The sequence below is a fragment of the Saimiri boliviensis genome, chromosome 2 (assembly GCF_048565385.1).
Source record: "Saimiri boliviensis isolate mSaiBol1 chromosome 2, mSaiBol1.pri, whole genome shotgun sequence".
Classification (NCBI taxonomy): domain Eukaryota; kingdom Metazoa; phylum Chordata; class Mammalia; order Primates; family Cebidae; genus Saimiri; species Saimiri boliviensis.
The window spans coordinates 61,831,162-61,840,112 of NC_133450.1; the positions used below are offsets into that span (position 1 = coordinate 61,831,162).

The following is an 8,951-nucleotide window of genomic DNA, read 5'->3' on the forward strand; positions in this document are numbered from 1 at the left end:
GCACACGAATATTGATCGCAGTGTTTTTGATGGCACTATAAAAGCAGTCAGAGTCAAAATGGAGTTGCGTGTGTTTAAAAAAACAACACCCAAACTCTGACAAATAGAGTTGGGGAAGCCCATGAAGAGAGGATTCTCATGCTTTTGTATGCCCGAGAACAAAACCATCATCTGCAAAAATTGCAATCTTGCACAAAGGCCATCACAATCTTACACAAAAAATACTTCTGTGAGCATATCTGCTCAGAAACTGCCTGCCCAACCTCGGACTGGTGTCACCCTTCCTATTAATTCTTGCAGCTAAAGATGATTATTTCAAAACAATTACATAATTGCCTTCACTTTTCCTTTAAAAGCCTTTGTCTTCCTCTACATCCTTGAATATGTACATAGTTTACTATGGCATGAATTTTCCCACTGCAATGCCCTATTCTCAAATAAATGCCTTTTCTTTTTATATATGCCACAAATTTACCTCTGAGAATAATGATATTATACATGAGTTCATTTATATATCAAACTATGTTTGAGACAAAAGAATCTATCAAGTCTTCTGGAACGACAGCTTTTAAAGATCCTTTCATGCTTCTAGTCTAGTTCAAAAGGCTTAGAGGTCCTCTTCCTGCCACTTGCTGATGTTTTTGGTAACATTATTCAGTAATTTGTTCACATTTTATTATTGACTGTCATTTTCTTTTTTTTTTTTTTTTAATTGTACTTTAGGCTCTGGAGTACATGTGCAGATCATGCAGGATTGTTGCATAGGTAGATACATGGCAAGGTGGTTTGCTGCCTTCATCGCCCCATCACCTATATCTGGTATTTCTCCCCTCGCTATCCCTCCCCACCCTCCCCTTCCCCCACTACCCCTCCCCTACCCACCTCCCTGCAACTGACCGCAGTATGTGATGCTTCCCTCCCTGTGTCCACGTGTTCTAATTGTTCAACATCTACCTATGAGTGATAACATGCGGTGTTTGGTTTTCTGATCTTGTGTCAGTTTGCTGAGAATGATGGTTTCCAGATTCACCCATGTCCCTGTGAAGGATACAAACTCATCATTTTTTGTGGCTGCATAGTATTCCATGGTGTATATGTGCCACATTTTCTTTATCCAGTCTATCGTTGATGGACATTTGGGTTGGTTCCAGGTCTTTGCTATTGTAAACAGTGCTGCAATGAACATATGTGTACATGTGTCTTTATAATAGAACAATTTATAATTCTTTGGGTATATAATCAGTAATGGGATTGCTGGGTCAAATGCTATTTCTATTTCTAGGTCTTTGAGGAATCACCACACTTTCTTTCACAATGGTTGCACTAATTTGCACTTCCACCAACAGTGTAAAAGTGTTCCTACTTCTCCACATCCTCTCCAGCATCTGTATGTCTCCAGATTTTTTAATAATCACCATTCTAACTGGCATGAAATGGTATCTCAACGTGGTTTTGATTTGCATTTCTCTAATCACTAGTGATGATGAGCATTTTCATATGTTTGTTGGTCTCCTAGATGTCTTCTTTTGTAAAGTGTCCATTCATATCCTTTACCCACTTTTGAATGAGTTTGTTTTTTTCTTGTAAATCTGCTTTAATTCTTTGTAGATTCTGGATATTCGCCATTTGTCAGATGGGTAGATTGCAAAAATTGTTTCCCATTCCATTGGTTGCCAGTTCACTATAATGATTATTTCCTTTGCTGTACAGAAGCTCTGGAGTTTAATTAGATTCCATTTGTCTATTTTGGCTTTTGTTGCCACTGCTTTTGGTGTTTTAGCCATGAAGTCCTTGCCTATGCCTATTGTCCTGAATGGTTTTGCCTAGGTTTTCTTTTACAGTTTTTATGGTGTTAGGTCTTATGTCTTTAATCCACCTGGAGTTAATTTGAGTGTAAGTAAGGGGTGTCAGTAAGGGTTCCAGTTTCTGCTTTCTGCACATTGCTCGCCAGTTTTCCCAACATCATTTATTAAACAGGGAATCCTTTCCCCATTGCTTGTTTTTCTCAGGTTTGTCAAAGATCAGATGACTGTAGATGTGTGGTGTTGCTTCTGAGGCCTCTGTTCTGTTCCATCGGTCTATGTCTCTGTTTTGGTACCATGCTGTTTTGATTACTGTGGCCTTATAGTATAGTTTGAAGTCAGGCAACTTGATGCCTCCAGCTTTGTTCTTCTTGCTTAGGATTGTTTTGGCTATGCAGGCTCTCTTTTGGTTCCATATGAAGTTTGAAGTGGTCTTTTCCAGTTCTGTGAAGAATGTCATTGGTAGCTTGATGGGGATAGCACTGAATCTATAAATTACTTTGAGCTGTATGGCCATTTCCATGATGTTGATACTTCCCAACAATGAGCATGGAATGTTTTTCCATTGTTTGTGTCCTCTCTTATTTCATTGAGCAGTGATTTGTAGTTCTCCTTGAAGAGGTCCTTTACATCCTTTGTTAGTTGTATTCCTAGGTATTTTATTCTTTGTAGCAATTGTGAATGGGAGTTCACTTCTGATTTGGCTCTCTGTTTGTCTGTTATTGGTGTATAGAAATGCTTGTGATTTCTGCACATTGATTTTGTATCCTGAGACTTTGTTGAAGTTGCTTATCAGTTTCAGGAGATTTTGGGCTGAGACGATGGGGTCTTCTAAATATACAATCATGACATCTGCAAATAGAGACAATTTGGCTTCCTCTTTTCCTAACCAAATACCCTTTATTTCTTTTTCTTGCTTGATTGCTCTGGCTAGAGCTTCCAATACTATATTGAATAGGAGTGGTGAGAGAGGGCATCCTCGTCTTGTGCCAGATTTCAAAGGGATTCAGTAGAGCTGCTGCATCTTTTATTTACTCAGGAAAATTAGGCCAGTTTCTGCAATGATGGCTGGACTTCCCGCCACCCCTGAGTTTGATCATTCCTGGTTGCTCTCTAACTGATATTCTGTGTGCGAAACTCTGGAGTGAGAGTTTTCCAATCTGCTGGGCTTTGTGCAGGGGGTACTCATCTTGCTGTATGGGCTGTTTCTCTGATTTTCAGCTCCCCTTCTTTCTGGGGGGCTGGTGGCTCCATCCAGCCAGCTTTCTGGCTTTCACATCAGCCATTGCTTCCACTTAGATCTATGCTGACAGCCCCGGTGCTGGCCGAAGTTGATATTCTGCCCTGTTCAGGCAGCTCGCTGAGGCTTTTCAGTCTGGTGAAGATCTCCTGTTCTGTGGGTTGTAGAGGGCTTGAGTGGAGGGCTGTATCTGAACTGAGGTCCCAGAGTGGGAGATCCCCTGGTCCTCTAGTTGGTTGCACACACCTCCTGGGTGGGGCAGTGCCCCACCTTGCCTCAACTTGCCCTATTTGGTTTATACCCACTGTCTAACCAGACCCACAAAATGAAACTGGTACCTCATTTGGAATTGTGGAGACCACTCAGCTTCTGCGTCTCTCTCGCTGGGAGCTGCTTTCCAGAGCTGCCTCTTATTCGGCCATCTTGGGATCCTCCTTGACTCAATATCATTTTCTTTTAGGGGGCTTTTCTCAGTTTATTTAGTTTGACACAGCAAACGTTTAAAGTAGCAAAAGTTGAATAAATAACTTTTTTTTTTTTTTGACATGGAGTCTCATTCTGTCACCCAGGCTGGAGTACAGTGGCACGATCTCAGCTCACTGCAACCTCTACCTCCCAGATTCAAGTGATTCTCCTGCCTTAGCCTCCCAAATAGCTGGCATTACAGGTGCATGCCACCGTGTCCGGCTAATTTTTGTACTTTTAGTAGAAACAGGGTTTCACGATGTTGGTCAGGCTGATCTTGAACTCCTGCCCTTGTGATCCACCCACCTCAGCTTCCCAAAGTGCTGGGTTTACAGGTGTGAGCAACTTTGCCTGGCCAAATAAATAAAATTTTATACCTCCATATAAAGAATTATATATAGCCACTGATGATAAAGGCAGAAATGGCTTTACCTTGAAGCAAAAGAAGCCTGAGTTCAGGAACCCTTGCTTGCACTGGCTCCTTCCAAGACCCTAAGAGCAGCTCTAGCCATTGCTCACATTATTGTTGTTGTTGTTATTTGCAAAAGTAAGTTCTTCTAAGAGCAACTGATTAAGGCTGTTTCTTTTAATTGCTTTCCAATCTGGCTTCCCTCTGCCATACTTCTCCTGGTTTGGGATGACACTGTAGCGTTACTGGTATTTTGTATTATAACTCCCCTTGTTTAAGCTCTGTGTCCCACCAATTATGTAAGCTTCAGGTACCTAAATAGCCTGGATCTGTCCCTGGTTACAGATTCATATTTATTAGCAATGGAGAATGGTTCATTAGGTATTGTTGAGTGAAAGAGGCAACTTATGAAACAGTGGTAAAGGAAGACTTCATTATATTAGGCCATTCTTGCACTGCTATAAAGAAATATCTGAGACTGGGTAATTTATTTAAAAATAGAGGTTTGATTGGCTCACAGTTCTGCAGGCTTTACAAGAAGCATGGTGCTGGCATCTGCTCAGCTGCTAGGTAAGCCTCAGGAGGCTTACAATCATGGCAGAAGGTGGAAGGGGAGCAGGCACATCACAAGGTGAAAGCAAGAGCCAGAGGGAGTCGAGGGGAGGTGCCACACACTTTTAAACCACCAGATCTTGCATGAACTCGGAGTGAGAGCTCACTTATTACAAGGAGGATGGCCCAAGCCATACATGAAGAACCTGCCCCCATGATCCAAACACCTTCCACCAGGCCCCAGCTCCAGCACTGGGGATTACAATTCAACTATGAGATTTGGGTAGGGACAAATATCCAAACTGTATCCCCACGTAGAATGCTTATACATATGTATGTTTTTTGGTGCTAGATGAATTATAATGGCTCAGACATACGTCACTTTTACAATAAATGAAAATGCCAAAATGGTTCCCATTTAAGAAATAGTTGCAAATTAATTTTTCAATTAAAATATAATTGTATTCTTGGTAGGGACAAAAACTAACTGGAAATGGGGATGAATGAATTTTCTGGGGTGATGGAAATGTTTTTTATCTTGTTTTGTGCATTACTTATATGATGATATACAAATGTTAAAATTCATTGAACTGAAAAGCTGCACTCTGCATTTATTGTGCATTAATTATATCACCATACAATATACACAGTCATCACATTGAAACTGAAATACTGAAAAGAAAAAATTACATTCAGTTCCATTACCTTGAAACAACTACTTAACACTGTGGAACGTTTTCCTGAAATGTGTTTCCTCCCCCAACTTGTTACCTTTTCATATTTATATTTATATGAAAGGTATGTGTATGCTTAGAAGAAAATGTGTGATGACAAAGGGAATTGCTAAGGTCAACTGAGTTCACCATATGCCAGCACTGTAGCAAGAACTTTATATGCATTTACATTAAATCTTCCCAGCAATGTTATTCTCATTTTACAGATGAGGAAACAGATGCCAGAAGAGTAAGTAATCTGCCAGAGTCACACAGTTAATATTACAGAGCTCTCACACCTGACTCCAGGCAATCTGATTCCCTCACCCTTTTAGAAGCCCTCCCTGGCTAGGTGAATCATTTTCTTGCTGGGGAATTTTATAAGCTCAACTGTTTCAGCTTCTCCAAATGCATTATTGGTTCCCCTCAGTCCACATTTACCCTTCAGTCTTTTTGGAAAGCCGATCAACACATTCATAAGTACACCCACTCCAGCCATTGGCAATGGAGCCTTCTGTATGGGTCCCTCGGAAACTGGGTCCCATTCCTTACAGGGTTTCTTGATTTTGATTACTTCTTCCCCCTTCACACAGGGTCTCACTTTGTCACCCAGGCTGAGCATAGTGGCATGAATATGGCACACTGCAGCCTCGACCTCTTAGGTTCAAGCAATCCTCCCATTTCAGCATCCTAAGTACCTGGGACTAATGGTGCATGCCACCAAGACTGGCTAATTTTTGTATTTTTTCCAGAGATGGAGTTTTACCATGTCGCTTGAGCTGATCTCGAACTCCTGAGCTCAAGTGATCCATCCGCCTGGGCCTCTCAAAGTGCTGGAATTACAGGTGTGAGCCACTGCACCCAGTTAACGTTATGGAGCTCCAAGCCAGGTCTGAGTCAGGTATGAGCTCTGTAATATTAGCTGTGTGACTCTGGCAAATTAATCTTTCTGCATCTGTTTTCTCATCTATAAAATGAGAATAACATTAAAACAGTTTAACTATTTTTAAAAATTAGAATATTGAGAAGAAGGAAAAAAACACCTATATTCCAACTACTGTAATGGAACCTTTGTCATTATTTTGCTCTTGTTTGGCCTCTCCCCCTACCCTATTTTAAAGATTAAAATAGAATCTAATTCTTTCCTTTTTCTTTTTTTTTTTTTTTTTTTTTAAAAGATGATATCTTGCTATGTTGCCCATGCTGGACTCATACTCCAGAGCCCAAGTGATCCTCCCTCTTCAGCCTCCTAGATCGTTGGGACTACAGGGATGCACCACTACACCTCACTTAAAGCAATTTATTTTTAATTCATAATTTTAAAATCAAAATAATTTACTCAACTCTTTATTTTGAAAAGTTTTAAACCTCAAAAAAGCTGAAATAATAGTACAATGAACACTCACTCACATACTCTTACTTTAGCACCAATAATTTACCAATTAGTAACATTTTGTCTTGTGTCCCCCTCTGTCATAATATATTTTTCTTTTTTTTTTTCTGCAATCAGCTGATTGATTAGGGTGGTGGTTGTTGAAAGGTGAGGTGCTGTGGCAGTTTCTTAAAATAAGACAACAATGAAGTTTGCTGCATCAATTGACTCTTCCGTCCATGAAAGATTTCTCGTAGCATGTGATGCTGTTTGCTAGCATTTTATCCACAGTAGAATGTTCAAAATTGTAGTCAATTCTCTCAAACTCTGCCACTGCTTTATCAACTAAGTTTATGAAATATTCTAAATCCTTCACTGTCATTTCAACAGTGTTCCCAGCATCTTCACCAGGAGTAGTTTCCATCTCAAGAAACCACTTTCTTTGGCCATACATTAGAAAGTAGAAAGAACTGCTCATCCATTCAAGTTTCTCATGAGATTGCCACAATTCAGTCCTCCTATCTTCAGGCTCCACTTCTAATTTTAGTTTTCTTGCTATTTCCAACCAAATCTGCAGTTACCTCTTTCACTGAAGTCTTAAACTCCTCAAAGTCATCAATGAGAGTTGGAATCAACTTCTTCCAAACTCCTGTTAATTTTGATACTTTGACTTCTTTCCATGAATCACAAATGTTCTTAATGATATCTAGAATAGTGAATCCTTTCCAGAAGGTTTTCAATTTACTTTTCCCAGATCCATCAGAAGAATATCTATGGCAGCTATAGCCCTACAAAATGTATTTCTTAAATAATAAGACTTAAAAGGCAAAATTACTTCTTGATCCGTGGGCTGCAGAATGCATTTTGTGTTAGCACACATGAAAACAACATTCATCTCCTTATACATCTCCATTAGAGCTCTTGGGTGACTAAGCACTTTTTCAATCAGCAATAATACTCTGAGAGAGACCTTTTTTCTGAGCAGTAGCCCTCAACAGTGGGCTTAAAATATTCAGTAAACCATGCTGTGAATAGATGTGCTGTTATCCAGGCTTTGTAATTCCACTTACAGAGCACTGGCAGATTATATTTAGGGTAACTCTTAAGAGACCTAAGATTTTTATAATAGAATGGTAAACAAGCACTGGCTTCAATTTAAAGTCACTATCTGTATTAGCCTCTAACAAAAGAGTGAGCCTGGCCTTTTAAGCCAGACATTGACCTCTCTAGCTATGAAAGTCCTTGACCGCATCTTCTTCCAATAGAAGGCTGTTTTGTCTACATTGAATATCTGTTGTTCAGTGGCCATCTTCATCAATGATCTTAACTAGATCTTCTGGATAACTTGTTGCAGCCTTTCCCTCAGCACTTGCTGCCTTGTCTTACCCTTTTATGCTCTGGAGATGGCTTTTTTCCTTAAACCTCACGAAATAATCTTTTCTAGCTACAAACTTCTACATGTATAGCTTCCTTGCCTCTCTCAGCCATCATAGAATAGAATAGAATCAGGGCCTTGCTCTGGATTCAGTTTTGGTTTTAGGGGATGTTGTAGCTGGTTTTACTTCTATCCAAACCACTAAAATTTTCTCCAAATAGGCAATAAACTGTTTCACTTTCTTATTATTTATGTGTTCACTAGAGTAAAATGTTTAATTGCCTTCAAGAACTTTTCCTTTGCATTCCCAAACTGGCTTTTGGGTACAGATTTCCAGCTTAGCTTTCAGCCTGTCTTGCCTTCTGACATGTCTTCCTCACTAAGCTTAACCATTTCTAGTTTCTGAGTTAAAGTGAGAGACTCGCGACTCTTTCTTTCACTTGAACACTTAGAGGCCCATTGTAGGGTTATTAATTGACTTAATTTCAATACTGTTGTGTCTCAGGGAATAGAGAGGCCCAAGGAAAGGGAGAAAGAAGCGGGAACGGCCTGTCAGTGAATTAGAACACACACGACATTTATCAGTTAAGTTTGTCATCTTATAGGGGCACAGTTCATGGCGCCCCAAAACAAACAATACAAAGAACACTCATCACAGGTCACCCTTGTAGCAGAGCACATCTCCCTGTGATCTTTTTTTATCCTATATATTTACGAGCACTGTACCCAGGATGGACGCGTTCCTCTCCTTACTTTCGGAAATGCCCTACTCTTGTCAGTGGGGTAGCTGTACTTCCACCACTTTACTTAATAACCTTGCTTTTGCTTTGCTATACGGACTCACCCTGAATTCTTTCTTCGCAAGATACAAAAACCGTCTCTTGGGGTCTGGATCGGGACCCCTTTCCAGTAACAAAACTACACCAAGAATACAAGAAAACTGAGGCTGCTGAGCGGGAGCCGGCAAAGTCTGTAGTCTTCGGGAACACAGAATTTCACCTGTTCCGCTTTTTCCTCAGCTGG

At 40.2% G+C, this 8,951-nt stretch overlaps 1 long non-coding RNA gene across 1 annotated transcript in view; it reads right to left on the bottom strand.

Annotated features, from left to right (window-relative positions):
- The window catches only part of LOC141582641 (uncharacterized), an 80,540-nt gene extending 71,594 nt beyond the window's left edge, over positions 1–8,946 (bottom strand). The window contains exon 1 of the long non-coding RNA XR_012515528.1: positions 8,773–8,946. This is a non-coding gene — a long non-coding RNA (uncharacterized LOC141582641). The remainder of the gene's footprint in view (positions 1–8,772) is intronic.
- Positions 8,947–8,951: the final 5 nt, after the last annotated feature.